We start from the raw sequence: 15,843 nt of genomic DNA, 5'->3' as shown, positions 1-15,843 counted from the left end.
AAACTGGTGTTAAACGTACAAAATGTACTATGTTATACTGTGTATTCGGTTTAACCGGGATTTCAGTTTTCCGGGGTGGGTATAGCCGGAAGTCAGCCCGGTTAATCGAGGTTTTACTGTATTTTTTTGTTCTTGTGGCAAGAAAGATATTTAGTGGTGAAATTTACTGTTAATGATACATTTAGCCGTTCATTACTAGAAATACGAATACATTAACTACAGCTTACATAAACAACAATCACAATGTATTTTAGAACAAATCAATCTTACAAACATATTTGTAAATAATATTCAATAAATAATGGCAAAGATAAATTTTAATTTAATTATGAAAACAATAATACGTATAATTTTTACCACAACCTATAACCCAGCCAACCCAACGTTGGCATTTAAACCAAATTTAATAATTTAAAAATAGTTGTAAATTTTTCCAAAAAAGAGAGAATTTAAGTTTAAGTATACTAGATTACAGGTTATCACTTAGAGCGGTTAGAGATAAAAAAGAAAACTATTTCAGTAAAGTTGGCGACTGTTTTTATATTCCTTTATTACAGTACGATAAACAGTTTCTAGACTTTGTTAAATTATCTAAGAACTGATAGGGAACTGCTTATTGCATCATTAAAAAAAATAACAGTATCCGATATCTATATAAAAATAACATTTTGCTAATCTAAAAGGGGATACAAAAAAAAATATTCCTACTCTAATTTTGATTCCCACTTCTACAGACTTAGTGGGTGGACACAAGGACTTATTTTTCTTATCACTAATAAAATGAAACCTACTATGTGATCGTATAGAATTTAAAAAAAGAAGCCTTTTAACCAAAAACATTCTTTTTAATACGAAAAAGCTAGAAAAATGCCAAAAATGAGATTTTCTCAGAAAAAATTATTCAATTATTCAAATAAAAACTCAAGTATGCTATTAAATACTCCTAAGCCTTCAATTGTTGAAAAACACAATATTCTAAATTGGCACGATTGCAATATCTCCTTGTTAAGAGGGTTAAAAGAATGTAATAAATCAAATAAGTTCAAGATATATGAAATTGGTAACAAAAATTAGGCCTAAAAAATGATAAATAATATAATCTTTGAAAATTAACACTTATTTAAATCAACTAATGTAAATTAAAAAGGGGAAAAACGGACACAAAGAGCACACGATGTGAAATTTTAATAAATGAAGATAAGATAAAGAAAATGTTCTATAAAAATACATATTACGTCACTGTTAAGTGTTGGAAACGTTATCATTTATTTTAAATATAGATGGTGTTTAATGTGCGAATGAGAGTTGTTATGTCTTCCTTTCTATATGCTTGCGTATTTTTGGCGCATGTAATATTTTTAGTAGCCACTAATGTGACGGCATGAGTAACTTCTTTTTTCAAGTCCAGAACAACAACGTCATACTTTACTGTTTGGTGAGATAACGTGTTCTATAATTTTGAACGGTATACATAAATGTTTGTCTAGTTAAGAGTGAAATATGGAGACTGAAAGCTAACTAGCAGTGAGTACAAAGTAGACGAGACAGAAGAAGCACCAAACTTGCATATAAAATGTAAAAACTATTCAAAAGCTAGGCAAAGATAAAACAAATTATAACGACTAAAAATTGGCTGTATTATTTATTGTTTTTGAATTAATGTATCAGCCACCAAAAATTATGAACAATTCTCTACAATGTAAGTCGAGAGCCAAACGATCCAACATATTCACTGAAGTGGAATACACCTTTGGAAAACAACAGAAAGGAACTTAGAATCACACAAGAAACACACCACAGAAAAAGAAGACCTAACATTTCCTAAAGCAAATGTAAAAAAACCACAATATTTTACTTATTTCATTATCAATAAATGTTGAAACATCACTAAACATAACTGCAATCAGACACAGTAAATTACTTCTTACAATCTTATCACAAAACAAGTCAACAGTTACTTAGATATCCACATTAAAATCGAATAGAGTGACCATCATCAACTCACTGAATTACGAGTACTTTCAATAACAAAAGAACAAAACTTCTAATTCCACAAAGCCTTCAAACACTTCAAAAAAAAAAAAAAAAAAATCAATTTCACAGAAACAGTTTGCAACTCATCAACCCATACTTCCAAGGGAAATACAAACTACTACAAAACTCCTAGTACATAAGCGGACATGACAAAAGATATACCAATCTTACAGTATAACAATGTAAAATGTCAATAGCATAAGCCCTGAAGATGACCCTCGTAGTGCTGCACGAGACCGAGACGAGGCGAGACTTTATGCAGTCTCGATCTCGGTTTCGGTCTCGTCGAGATATCTCGGTCTCGGTTTTTTTGAATTTTTGTTTAAGTATTAAAAGCGGTTTGCTATTAATAATCTTTTCAAAAAATGTTATTATTTTCTAATAATTATTTTAATTTATATATTGGTAATGAAAATGTGTGTAAAAGAAGACAACTACTTACACTTCAATGCATCATATATTACTATTACTGTTATATATCTTTATAGTATAATTTCAAAAAGATGTTGAAAACGCGCCAAATGAAAGACCCAAATAACATATCTGCCTGCTATAACAAGTCGATTCGTGAAATAAAAAATACACCTCCCAACAAACTTCCCGCTCCATTAGTTATGGCTGTTGGTGAAGATAAAGAATCTGATGATTCACCTTTTGACGACGACGACGACTGCATCAATATTTTTGCGCCATTTGCTCAAAAATCAGCAAATATCACCGAAGCATGGAAGACAGAAATAATTAATTACACCAAATTAGACCAAGCACCAGTAGACGTTGACATTTTAGAATGGTGGAAAACACTTGAGAATTCCTTCAAAAATTTGTCTAGAATGGCGAAAAATATTTTTAGTATCTGTGCAACTTCAGTGCCATCGGAAAGATTATTTTCGCAAGCTGCGATGATAATGACCAACAGAAGATCTTCTCTAACTTCTGACTCAGTAAAAGCTCTTTTATGATATGAATAGTGAAATTTAGTGAATTTATGTGGTACTGGGTTCGATTCCCGGTCTTAGGCCTTGGATTTTATTTAATGGTTAATATGAGAAATTTACAGTAAAGTATGTTTGCTAGTCGCCTCCGTCCGCGACACCTAATTGGTAGTTGGACGTAAAGCCCCGCCTGAAAAAATAGGCGATTACTTTACTTTGCTTACGTAATTCGAAGTCAAATAGATGTAGTAATATTGAACATATATAATAAAATCGTATCTTTTAATAATTAATTCAATACACGTAATGATTATTTATTAATAAAGAACACAATTTTATAATTTTGTAGCTAAACATTAATATTTGAAAAACCGAGACGAGACCGAGATTTCTCGACGAGATATATATCATGTCTCGGTCTCGGTTGCTCAAGTCTCGGTCTCGGTCTCGGTACCGAGACCGAGATTTATCTCGTTTCTCGTGCAGCTCTAGACCCTCGGTCGAAAGCTTGGCAAAAATAAAAGAATAATGGCTGAAATTGGCAATATTCTTTCTTTCTTCTAGTTAAATGACACAGATACACTACACAAGTAACTACTTTAAAAGCAAACTTTTCTGCCTCAGTTATCAAAAAACAAATGTTCCAAAAGAATGTTTCAAATAAGTGTTGTAGATAACATAGAAAACTAGGGAAAAATCTGTACACCAAGTGCATAGAAAATGATCGAGACGTTTTGATAATAGAAGGTAATGAAAAAAAAGGTGAGAAATAGATAATTAAAAAATAGTTCAACAACCCGATACATTCTAACTTGAACCTCATTAAAGTGGTCTCCCTTTAGCATTTAATTTTTTAAAAATTGCATTATTGGTGATTTTCTGTTTTTTTACCATTGATTATTGGCGTACAAAACAGCAGGTTTTTGTTAAAGTCACTTTCTCAATCAGTTTATTTCCAGAGAAAAGTCAAAATAAAAAATTTACAAACTTATTTCAAGAAAAAGAGAAATGGAAAGGTTAAGATGTGACTACAAAGTAAAAGGCATGAAGCGCTCCTGTCGTTAGTTAAGAGAAACTCGAACGATACTCATCTTAATTTACAATTTAAACGATTTGGAAATACTAAGAATACAAATTGTGAAATTAGAATCTATTAATAAGAAAAGATTGGACTAAAGAATACATTAGAAGGGTTATAAATCAATTACAAATTTGTAGCGATGGAAACTGAACCATGTAACAATTTAATTCAGAAGACTGGCCAAGCAAAGATCTAACCACAAGGAATATTTAAATAATAAATTCTTAATTTTGTTCAAGAAATACAGAAATTTATTTGAAATATGATATTAAATTCATGCTAAATTAAGTTTTACCTTGTTTAAAGAATATTAAAGAGCAACAGGTACCAGCCAGATCTCCAGTCCAAGATAGAGCACTATTCACAATAAATCACTGTATTATTTTGCACTAAAACTGTATGACACGCACTAAAAATAACTTAAAAACAATTTATGTAATGAATTTTCACTTTTTCACGGATTAATATTCACGAAAAAACAAACTAATAACCATTGATAATAATCGAGTAAAGATGTCCGCCGGTAACTAGTCAAATCAGCTGGTGACTAAAGCATACGAAGCCAGAGTGACCAACTTAACTTCAATAATGAATTTAAATAATAATGTAGAACACAACTAATACAAACATAGCTGTTCATAGAACTGGCTTGGTCCCTTCTATTTATTTTAACTTCTGGAATATACGTTTATAACAATTATGTTTCACCAGTTAAAATTGAAGGTCTAGCAATGCTTTTAAACTTCTTGTAAGATATTTTACGGTCAACCGTAAGATTTTAAAGAAAATTTAAAGCATAGTAGGAAAATAATTATAAATAAAAACGACATCGAACCTCTGGGTGCTGAAATTAATTTTTTTGGGATCGATTCCAGTTTGGGATCTGCTGAAAAATAATTTTTATTATTGTCTATTGAACGCAGCCACTTTTACATAATATTATAACTACATTTTAAGCTTAAGTTAGTAACAAAGTAACAGACAACTCAAATTAGCATGAACTGCACTGATCGTCAGTACTTTTTTGTACTCGTTATTGTTTTAAATGTAACAACTGTTGAATGAGAGTGAATTCAAGTAAAATCAAGTATTGTTCATTATTTTTGCCAATTTCAGGCATTATTTTTTTCAATTTTTGCCGAGCTTTCGACCTAGGGACTAGATCTCATCTTCAGAGCTTACTGACAATATAATATTTTTACGAGTATTTATCCTCCATGGGAAGAAGCACCATAGGAAAAAGAAGGAGTGTGAGGGAGAGAGAGACTGTGTTAATATGAGTGAACCTTGACATTCAAAATATTCGTTTTGTTGGCATTAAGATTGCACTTACATAGATCTTGAGATGGGAATGTTGAGGATATGAAACAATATATCATGGAAAAGCGTTGAATTTTAAATAAAAATACAAGTAATTTATTTTATTTATTTACTTTTATTTTACAACTACAGAATACTCTTAGGTAAATAACAGATGGAAAGTGTAAAATAGAGAAACAAAAAGGAAGACTTTCAAATTAAAGTAAAACACAAAACACAAAAAGACATGCACTTTAAGAAAAGGTTTATAATTTCTTATAAAAACTTAAGTTCCTCAAGTACATTGGACTAAACTGTGTACGAAAAACGTTTACAGCCAAAATGAAATTATATTTGATGATTATCTTTTTGATAAAGCCCTTCTAAATTCCAAAGAATTAACATTAAAATTACAAATATCAAATAGCTGGGCTTTAAAATTAATAATAGATTAGGTGGGTGATACGGGAATGATATTTTAATAAATATTTTTGTCTTATTACATGATAATAGGAGCATTCTACGAATATACACGAGCCAAAGATCAGCTTCGTAGCTACACGTACAGGCTCTTTCAGAACTAATTTCATATCTGATGCCCTTGCTGTATAATAACATACGAGGGTCGTTTGAAAAGTCCGTGCAAAAATAAAAACTACTTAATTTTTTGGGGTAAACCTTTTTTATTTTTCAACATAGTCTCCTTTTAGGCTTATTCACTTCGTCCAACGCTGCTCTAGTTTGTTGATCGCTTCCGAATAATAGGATTTGTCCAAGTCTGAAAAATAGCCATTCGTTTCTGCAATCACCTCCTCGTTTGAATAAAATCTTTTTCCCGCCAGCCATTTCTTCATATTGGGGAACAAATAGTAGTCCGAGGGAGCCAAGTCTGGAGAATAGGGGGGATGTGAAACGAGTTGGAACCCTATTTCCAATAATTTTGCGACCACAACTGCTGAGGTGTGAGCTGGTGCGTTGTCGTGATGGAAAAGGACTTTTTTGTGGGCCAATCGTGGGCGTTTTTCTTGCAGCTCGGTTTTCAAACGGTCCATTAACGATGAATAATATGCACCTGTAATAGTTTTACCCTTTTCCAGATAGTCGATGAGGATTATTCCTTGCGAATCCCAAAAGACAGTCGCCATAATCTTTCTGGCCGAAGGAACGGTCTTCGCCTTTTTTGGCACAGATTCCCTCTTGGTAACCCATTGTTTAGATTGTTCTTTGGTCTCAGGAGTGTAGTGATGTATCCATGTTTCATCCACAGTGACGAAACGACGCTTAAAGTCCTGCGGATTCTTCTGGAACAGCTGCAAACCGTCCTTGCAACACTTCACATGATTTCGTTTTTGGTCAAGCGTGAGCAATCGCGGCACCCATCTTGCGGATAGCTTTGTCACGTCCAAATGTTGATGCAAAATATTATGTACCCGTTCATTCGAGATGCCCACAGCACTAGCAATCTCACGCACCTTCACTCTTCTGTCATCCATCACCATATCTTGGATTTTATCAATGATTTCTGGAGTAGTAACCTCAACAGGGCGTCCAGAACGTTCAGCGTCACTTGTGCCCATATGGCCACTCCGAAAATTTTGAAACCACTTATAAACTGTTCTAATCGAAGGTGCAGAGTCACCATTATGTTTATCAAGCTTCTCTTTAGTCTCCTGAGGCGTTTTGCCTTTCATAAAGTAGTGTTTAATCAACACACGAAATTCTTTTTCGTCCACTTTTTGAAAATCACTGGACTTCCTCGATTCAAACGAATGCCAAACACAAAGAAATAGACCTATCTGGCTGAAACTTGGTGTGTGTTCTTCCAAGAGATGCTACTAACTAAACATAACCTCGATACGCGGCAGTAGTGCTATCTCTCTGACTTTGCACGGACTTTTCAAACGACCCTCGTATCTTGGAGTCAGATACCAATCTGACTTATAACACGCGTTACTTCAAATAGGTGTCCTGGAAAACAAATAAGATTGGTAGGCATCTTCGTATGAAATCACACTGTATACACTGCTATAACTTGAATTATAAATCATGGCCATGTACTCCATAATTAAAAGTTCTTTTAAAATCCTCTAACAATTGGTTTTTAAATTTTTCTTAATGGCTAATATCTTGCAGCGACCACAGCCAATCACAATGAATGTCAAAAAAAAAAAAAACTAATTGCTAAAACCAATTGAATTTGATTAACTTGTCATTACCATCGATCTAATGAACATAATTTATTAAAGCAATCTTTAGGCAGCCTGTTATTAGGCATTCTTAGTAGTTAAGAAATTTAAGGCTCTTTTGAAAATAAGATATTTTAATCTAATTCATGAGGTCTCGGTACTGTTCGGCTAAAAAAATAATTACTTCAGAAATTTAGAGTGCACAGGCTCTAATTAGATCTGTAAATCTCAACCCCTATCAGTACCGAAGGGCTTCTTTGAGTCACGGGGAAGGGCTGCTGGTCTGGATAATGTAGCCTCTGAAGACCTAGTTGCTGGAACTAATCGAAGGTGTAGGTTTTGCTAGATTGAGAAGGATGTGACAAGAGTGAGGTTTCTTAAGCTGGGCGATAAAACGCCCATGGTATTAAGTTATAAGGAGGAGACTGAAAGAGCTTTATGCTTAGCGATCATTGGGGCTTGCCCATGTACTTTGACCTTTTACGAACTTTGGTTAACCTGGGGATTGCTATAATAATAGATCCTGATGGTTTGCAATGAATTCTCCCCTGCCCTTTATGTCTCTTATAAATCAATTTCAGAAGCTGGAAAATAATGTACTAAACATTATGCAGACCAAATTTCCATAAATTTTTATGGAAAATACAGAAAAACTTATGGTAAATTATTTGCATATATTAGGTAGCAACCCATAGATAAGTTTCTTTGATTTAAACTGATCATTCAGAACAATGAAATTCTGTATTTCGTCTGTTACATGTATTTTACATTAACGTGGAATTGCAAAACTTCAATGATGATTTTTTATTAGGCACAAATATCTGCTCTAGAAAATGACCCATGTGAGTGAAAACGTAGAAGAAATAATAAAACAAAAAGAGACTTAAAGATTTTTTTGAGTAAACTATACTTTACTAATACCGTATTCCGTATTTCATAATAAAAAATGAGCTTCCATGTGAATAATTGATAACATCAAAGTGGAGGTATAAAATGCAATGTACGATTTGAATTTGGGGACACAACTAGGCCAGATAAGAAATAAAAATTGGTAATTGACCTAGATTACCTGAAGATAAATAGGTGACAAATAGGTATCTAAGGTTGTGGCGTATCACCTCCAACTTCCACTTACCTGTAACAGAAAAGAGAAACGATGTTAAATATAATATTGTTTATAATATATTTCTTCTTGTTGAAGATTATAATTTGTTGCTTATCCTTTTATTAACCAGTAGAAGTTAAATTAATTGCGACAATAACACCAATTTGATTATATTAGAGGCAACATTACTGTTATTATTTAATTCCTCCTTGCGGAGGATGTAGACCACACACTTCTTCAGGGATCTTGACGTCCCTGCGGGTATCCCAGACTGAATTATATCGCATACACTGACTGAGAGACCCAATTACAGTTCACACAATACGCATTGAACCTGCAGAGATTGGGGTGCTTTGGTTGAATCCATAAAGAGAAGATGATTAATTCTATAGTGGTCATCATTTCGTGAAGCAAGACGGCCCCATTAATATTTTGAAAGCACTATGAAATTAGCTTAAGACTTGTGCAGGGAGATTCTGACGCTAATTTGTAAGGGGCAATGAGTGACAGTTTCGGGAGAGATCCTTTAGAGCTAAAACCAAATCCGTTTTTTTTTGGGATTGTAAAGTAATCAACAAATGTTTTGAAGCGGAGCTAGCGTCTAATTACCTGGGTACCCTGAACGGAGACAAAAGCATGTAATTTACTATTACAATTAGGCGCCACGGTAGCCGAGCGGTTAGAGGCGAGACCTGCGAAGCTAATATGTATTGTGGTACTGGGTTCGGTTCCCTGGTCTTAGGCCTTAGATTTTATTTAATGTTTAATAAAAGAAATTAACAGTAAAGTATGTTTGCTAGTCGCCTCGGTCCACCATACCTAATTGGTAGTTGGACGTTAAGCCCCGCCTGAAAAATAGGCGATTACTTTACTTTTTACTTTTACTATTACTATTACAATTTTGCTCATTTAATAAAAGTTACACGAGGCATTAGATTAGCTTCAGAGTTAGGCTAGGAAAAGAAAAACATGTCTTTTTATAGACCAAGTGCCCTCCCTAGAATCCTAAGTCAGATTAAACAAAATTGGAGGAGGTGCACTAAGGTGGATGTTGCTAATAGGCCATTTAGACTTTTTGGCCTAGAATTTCTGAAATGGAAATCTTGCAAAAATTAGGCTCCCATCAAGTCTTTTTTAAAAAAACAAAAGATTCTGAGATAAAGAAGAGAGATATCAGTTTCTATATGAAATGACATTATCCAACAACAGTCTTTTTAGCAAAAAAAAAATACCCTTTTGCACGCTTGATCAAGACTAAAATAGACAAAAATGGATACCACTATTGGGAGAGGCACAAAAGCAAAGTTATGGTAGAGTGATTACAAACCATTTTCAAAATTAGACAAGTACAAATGATTGGGTTATGTGAGCGGCTATTCTATTAGATATTTATAGGGTAATATAAGGTTACGCAATATATTTATTGCGTATCCTTCAGCAGCCAATTAGATAGGCTGTTTAGTATTATTGTTAAATTAGTATAATTCTTAGAGAGAACCTATTAGTACACTTAACGCATCACGCCTCATTGCATAACTCTTTTTAAAAGTGAGCAATAATATTCAACACCATAGTTATTAACACCATAGTTTAAAGGTAAATGAATTTTGAATAAATTAAGAACATTGAAAGGAAAAAGAAAAAAAATACAGATTTGTTTTTCTCTTATGTAAACATCTTCTTACTGTTGTAGATTTTTTAGATTTAGATTTTACTCGGCGGGACGGAACCCACGCCCCACGGCACTGCAGCCACCAAGATGCTTATTGTGCCTTCCCTTGAGTCTAGTAGGTGAAACCTCCCCTTCTAAGAAGGTTGAGGGCTTTCCCTACCAGTTCCTTCTGCGCTACAATCTCCCCTGGTCTCAAGGTACCAAAGATTTCGTAGCGCAGTCTCTCGAGTGCAACGCAATCGAATAACAGGTGAGAGGCCGTTTCTTCCTCTTCCTGGCACAATCTGCACATCGGTTCCGAGCTAATAAGCCCTACCTTGTGCAGGGCTTCCGTGCCCTGTGAATAGGCCTGTAATCAGAGTGATCTGATTCCTGCCCAAACCTAGAGTCACTTTGGTTCTTTGTTTGCACAGCAAAGGCATAACCCTCTTGCTGTGTTTGACCCCAGTAAGCATCATCCAGTACTTTTCATGTTCTCTCCAGATCCATCTTACTGTTGTAAGGAAAAGTTATAAAGAGAAGCATTTCCATAGATTTTTCTATGTTGAATTTTCAACAGCAACATTATGTTTTAACTCACTATTGACGAACCTCTCGTCAAGTGAAAAATGTAAATGCAGTTAAAAGAAGAAATGACGTTCTACTTAAAGATGTAAAAATGCAATTTTTCTTTTCTTTTGCATTTCATGAAACTCTTTTGGTTCGATCTAATGTTCATTAAAGAGTTACGAACTGCAGAGAAGAAAAATGCATCCCTTTATTCTTTATTTAGGGGCTCCTCGCCAGACTTGTAGATCTAATTAAACAGACAGAACTGAAAGGGTGGCCTTAGGGTACACCAAAATAGAATCTGCTGGATCGCAAGGATCGCTTGAGGCTTTTTCTGTCCAATCCCCAAGGTATCACATGAATTTCGAAATATGTATTTTCCTGTAAGAATCTAATCACATGACTAGCTTGCGTAAGTAAAAATCTGTCTTCTTTCTTCTAATTTGCTATTCAAATATTTAAATAAGAATGCATTAAGTAGAAAACAGTTTATTTTTACATTAAAAAAAACAAAAAACAACCTGCACACAGAAAACGTTGAAGCTCTAAAACTGCTGGCTGGCTTAAACATTAAAACTTCTCAAGTTGGTTTGGTTGGTATTTAATTAAAATAGGCTCGCCTAACAAACCCAGAACAGAACGGAGATACCATACATTTGAGCGTAACTCAAGTTCACACCACTGCACAGATGCTGTAGTAAGTGCAAACATTCTGGATCAACCTATTCACTGACTTCAGTTTCACTGAAAATTTCGGTAACCTAATTACAAGATAGAAGACATCAAAAATCAGGACTGCAGAAAACCAAAAATAATTCCAACAATGTTTTTGTCTAGTTCTCGAAAACGGTACACATGTGGTTTTTCCGGTGTACTTTATTGTTCCTCTTTACTAGTTACAAGTGTAAGAAATTATTGTTAATCGTATGGTCCTATCGATCAAAGAGTGGAAAGCGAACACCTCCTTTAATATAAGGCCCTTTCAATAAATCCATTTTAAAAAAAAGTAAAAGTAATTGTAAAGTAATTAAATATATATTTAAATTAATTTTGTTTTGTAATCATTATCGCTAAGTTTTTTTGAATAATTAATTATTTTTAGTCTTTATTTAATCGACAATTAATTGAAATTAACGTTTCATCATATTTCACAAATAACAGATTGATTGATTGATTATAAATCATTCTTTGAATATTTGATATCAGTAATCAATCATTCATATGGTTGGTATTTTATTAAATTTATTATTTTTCCCCTAACGTCATTGGTGTTGCGCCATTAGACGCCGTACATCATGGTCCAAGGCAGGTTGTGGTCCTGCCGCGACGTTAAAAGTCCAATACTTTTTCCTCCGACTGTACACCCCCGAACCACTCAGACTTTATGTTTTTTTTTTTGTTTTCTACAGCCCGGGAAGTATGTTTAGCCGTTTTAAATGAAATGGACTCCCTCTGGCTGGATCAAACTTGCTACTGACAGCCAGCCAATACATCCAGCCTCCTTATAACTTATTAAGTTTATAAATTCACCTCAGGTCTGACAAAACCACTCGTATCTTCCTCTACTGGTTCGGCTACACCATTGGTTCCCAAAGTGGTCCCTACGGACCCCCAGGGGACCCCGGTATCATTCAGGGGGTCCATGGAAAATTAAAATTGATTTGGGGGTCCCTGAACAACGTCAGGGGGTCCGCGCAAGGTTCAATATAACATAATAAAACTGTGATCCATTTTTATTATTATGGAAATTAGAAACTAACAAGGTGACCAATTAAATTTAATCAAAACTAAAAGCGTTATATTTGTGTTTGTTGCAAAGCGTTTTCTGTAAAGCCAAATTTGGAAAGAGGAGAATGTTCTCTGTTTCCAGATCTTTCGAAATTGCAAAATAGAGATGAAGATTTGCTTGCTCACTGTCGAACACTTAACGGCTCTTCATGCAGACCTGAACCAAAGATTACTCGTGGGGATTTGCGGTAGCTACTCAAAAACATTGAGCCAGATATAAATACACTCATAACATCTCATCACGTTCATCCAAATTATTAATTTTTTTAAATTTTAAACAAAAGTTATAATTTCAATAAATACTTCTTCAACAAAATGCTTTTTTAAATTTGTTATTTTTAGACTATGCATTTATGTAGCTTTTTCACTTCGGGGTCCGTGGGCAAGTTTTGACTATAAAAAGGGGTCCATGGGTCAAAAAAGTTTGGGAACCACTGGTATACACTGGAGAGTAGGATATAGACTCCCGTATATTTGTTGCCAACCCTTGCTGATCCATCTGAATATACAAACGGCCAATTACTACAAATTTACTAAGTTGAAAAAAAAGAATCTGAAATTTGCAGATCAACAATGTGGACGATAAGAACCATTTGTGCATCAGAATTATTAAATTTACGTAAATTTTGAGTGATGTGAGAAGATTACAACTAATACTCCATTTCCATTCTCTGACATTTTCCATTTTCTTGACCTAACCAATAAGAAAAAGAAAACTTTCAGTAAAACTGATGTGAAAGTGAATATTAACAACGTTATTACAATCTGGGTTAATTCATTAACTGAAAAAGAACCTATGTAAATATAACACAAACAAAAACAAAAAGTAGAAAAGAGTTTTACTGCGCATTTTTATTGGTTGCTATTAACAGGACCACAGCTTCTCTATCTCCAGCAGTGAACAAGTCGCTGCAGCCCATTGACCTAGTTCATTAGGAAGGAAGTAGAAAAACACTATTTGCCATTAACTAGCTCTAGAGCAAAGAAATTCACTTTGAGAATGGCGATTATCGTTTTGGGCGGATGAAGTGAAATAATTTCTTCTACCTTAATGCAATGTGGACGTAACTGTTCCCGCGCTAAAAGTATATGGAATGGTTTTTTCATTTAAAAGAATGTTTCAATTTTAAAAAGAGCTTCTCATTGCTTATTATTACCTACTGCGTCTAGCTTTAGAGGTTGAGCTTAGTATGGCGGCATTCCGGTCATTATATGAAAGGTACCCGCAGAAGGAAGATTGGCTTAATGTCTGAACTCAAGGTTCATCCAACTTTGGGAATGAAGAAACTGAGCAGGATTCTTTAGTGATTGTTTAAGGGATTTCATGACTCAATCCATCCATGTTCCTTCCCACTTAAAGGAGAAATATCAGGCCATTTTGAAACCACAGATTTTAGTTTCCATCGGATTTCAAATCAGGCGGGAATTCTGGGAAAATGACGGACCTCTTGGCCAAGGAGAGGATAGGTGCTGGTCATCTTTATTCAGAAAAAGTTAAGGCCATTACGTCAACTATCATTCGAGAAAATTATACGAGGGTCGTTTGAAAAGTCCGTGCAAAGTCAGAGAGATAGCACTACTGGCGCGTATCGAGGTTATGTTTAGTTAGTAGCATTTCTTGGAAGAACACACACCAAGTTTCAGCCAGATCGGTCTATTTCTTTGTATTTGGCATTCGTTTGAATCGAGGAAGTCGAGTGATTTTCAAAAAATGGACGAAAAAGTATTTCATGTGTTGATTAAACACTACTTTATGAAAGGCAAAACGCCTCAGGAGACTAAAGAGAAGCTTGATAAACATTATGGTGACTCTGCATCTTCGATTAGAACAGTTTATAAGTGGTTTCAAAATTTTCGGAGTGGCTATATGGGCACAAGTGACGCTGAACGTTCTGGACGCCCTGTTGAGGTTACTACTCCAGAAATCATTGATAAAATCCATGATATGGTGATGGATGACAGAAGAGTGAAGGTGCGTGAGATTGCTAGTGCTGTGGGCATCTCGAATGAACGGGTACATAATATTTTGCATCAACATTTGGACATGACAAAACTATCCGCAAGATGGGTGCCGCGATTGCTCACGCTTGACCAAAAACGAAATCGTGTGAAGTGTTGCAAGGACGGTTTGCAGCTGTTCCAGAAGAATCTGCAGGACTTTAAGCGTCGTTTCGTCACTGTGGATGAAACATGGATACATCACTACACTCCTGAGACCAAAGAACAATCTAAACAATGGGTTACCAAGGGGGAATCTGCGCCAAAAAAGGCGAAGACCGTTCCTTCGGCCGGAAAGATTATGGCGAGTGTCTTTTGGGATTCACAAGGAATAATCCTCATCGACTATCTGGAAAAGGGTAAAACTATTACAGGTGCATATTATTCATCGTTATTGGACCGTTTGAAAACCGAGCTGCAAGTTAAACGCCCACGATTGGCCCACAAAAAAGTCCTTTTCCATCACGACAACGCACCAGCTCACACCTCAGCAGTTGTGGTCGCAAAATTAATGGAAATAGGGTTCCAACTCGTTTCACATCCCCCCTATTCTCCAGACTTGGCTCCCTCGGACTACTATTTGTTCCCCAATAAGAAGAAATGGCTGGCGGGAAAAAGATTTTATTCAAACGAGGAGATGATTGCAGAAACGAATGGCTATTTTTCAGACTTGGACAAATCCTATTATTCGGAAGGGATCAACAAACTAGAACAGCGTTGGACGAAGTGTATAAGCCTAAAAGGAGACTATTTTGAAAAATAAAAAAGGTTTACCCCAAAAAATTAAGTAGTTTTTATTTTTGCACGGACTTTTCAAACGACCCTCGTAGTTCTTACCCAATCACCACTATTCGCTAACTTTGGTGAGTCTACTAAACTGTGGGCCATTTTGTAGATGTTGCGCTTATATTGGAAACCAGATCTATTGTCTTCGGAAAGGGAAGAGTCCCTCTTACCCAATTGTGCCTCCGGTATGTTAGACAAACCTTCTTGTTCATACAAAACACTGGAAGACTGGATTTACCCTAGCCTGTTACTAATAAAAATATCTGAAAATTTAGGATCACTTAGGATGATTCTTCTTGATCGACGTTCTGGTACCCTTTTAGGGTGATGAGGAAGGGACAGGGAACAAAGTGTGATCCTTGTTCATTCCCTAACTGAAACCGTCGATTTGTACAATCTAACTTATCTAA

The 15,843-nt window shown here is 35.0% G+C and overlaps 1 protein-coding gene and 1 long non-coding RNA gene across 2 annotated transcripts in view; both read right to left on the bottom strand.

Annotated features, from left to right (window-relative positions):
* Nucleotides 1-15,843, bottom strand: part of LOC141455911 (ribosomal protein S6 kinase alpha-5-like) — a 423,200-nt gene that overhangs the window by 293,744 nt on the left and 113,613 nt on the right. The gene's annotated exons all lie outside the window — the stretch shown is intronic.
* LOC141455913 (uncharacterized) overlaps nucleotides 7,261-15,843 on the bottom strand; it is a 49,478-nt gene continuing 40,895 nt past the window's right edge. The window contains exons 5-6 of the long non-coding RNA XR_012459534.1: nucleotides 8,605-8,670; nucleotides 7,261-7,317 (exon numbers count right to left, since the gene is read on the bottom strand). This is a non-coding gene — a long non-coding RNA (uncharacterized lncRNA). The remainder of the gene's footprint in view (nucleotides 7,318-8,604; nucleotides 8,671-15,843) is intronic.

Source organism: Rhodnius prolixus, unplaced genomic scaffold, assembly GCF_049639745.1.
Source record: "Rhodnius prolixus isolate KJV_2025 unplaced genomic scaffold, Rpr scaffold_4, whole genome shotgun sequence".
In the NCBI taxonomy this organism is placed as follows: Eukaryota; Metazoa; Arthropoda; class Insecta; order Hemiptera; family Reduviidae; genus Rhodnius; species Rhodnius prolixus.
This window is presented reverse-complemented; position numbering and strand designations above follow the sequence as displayed.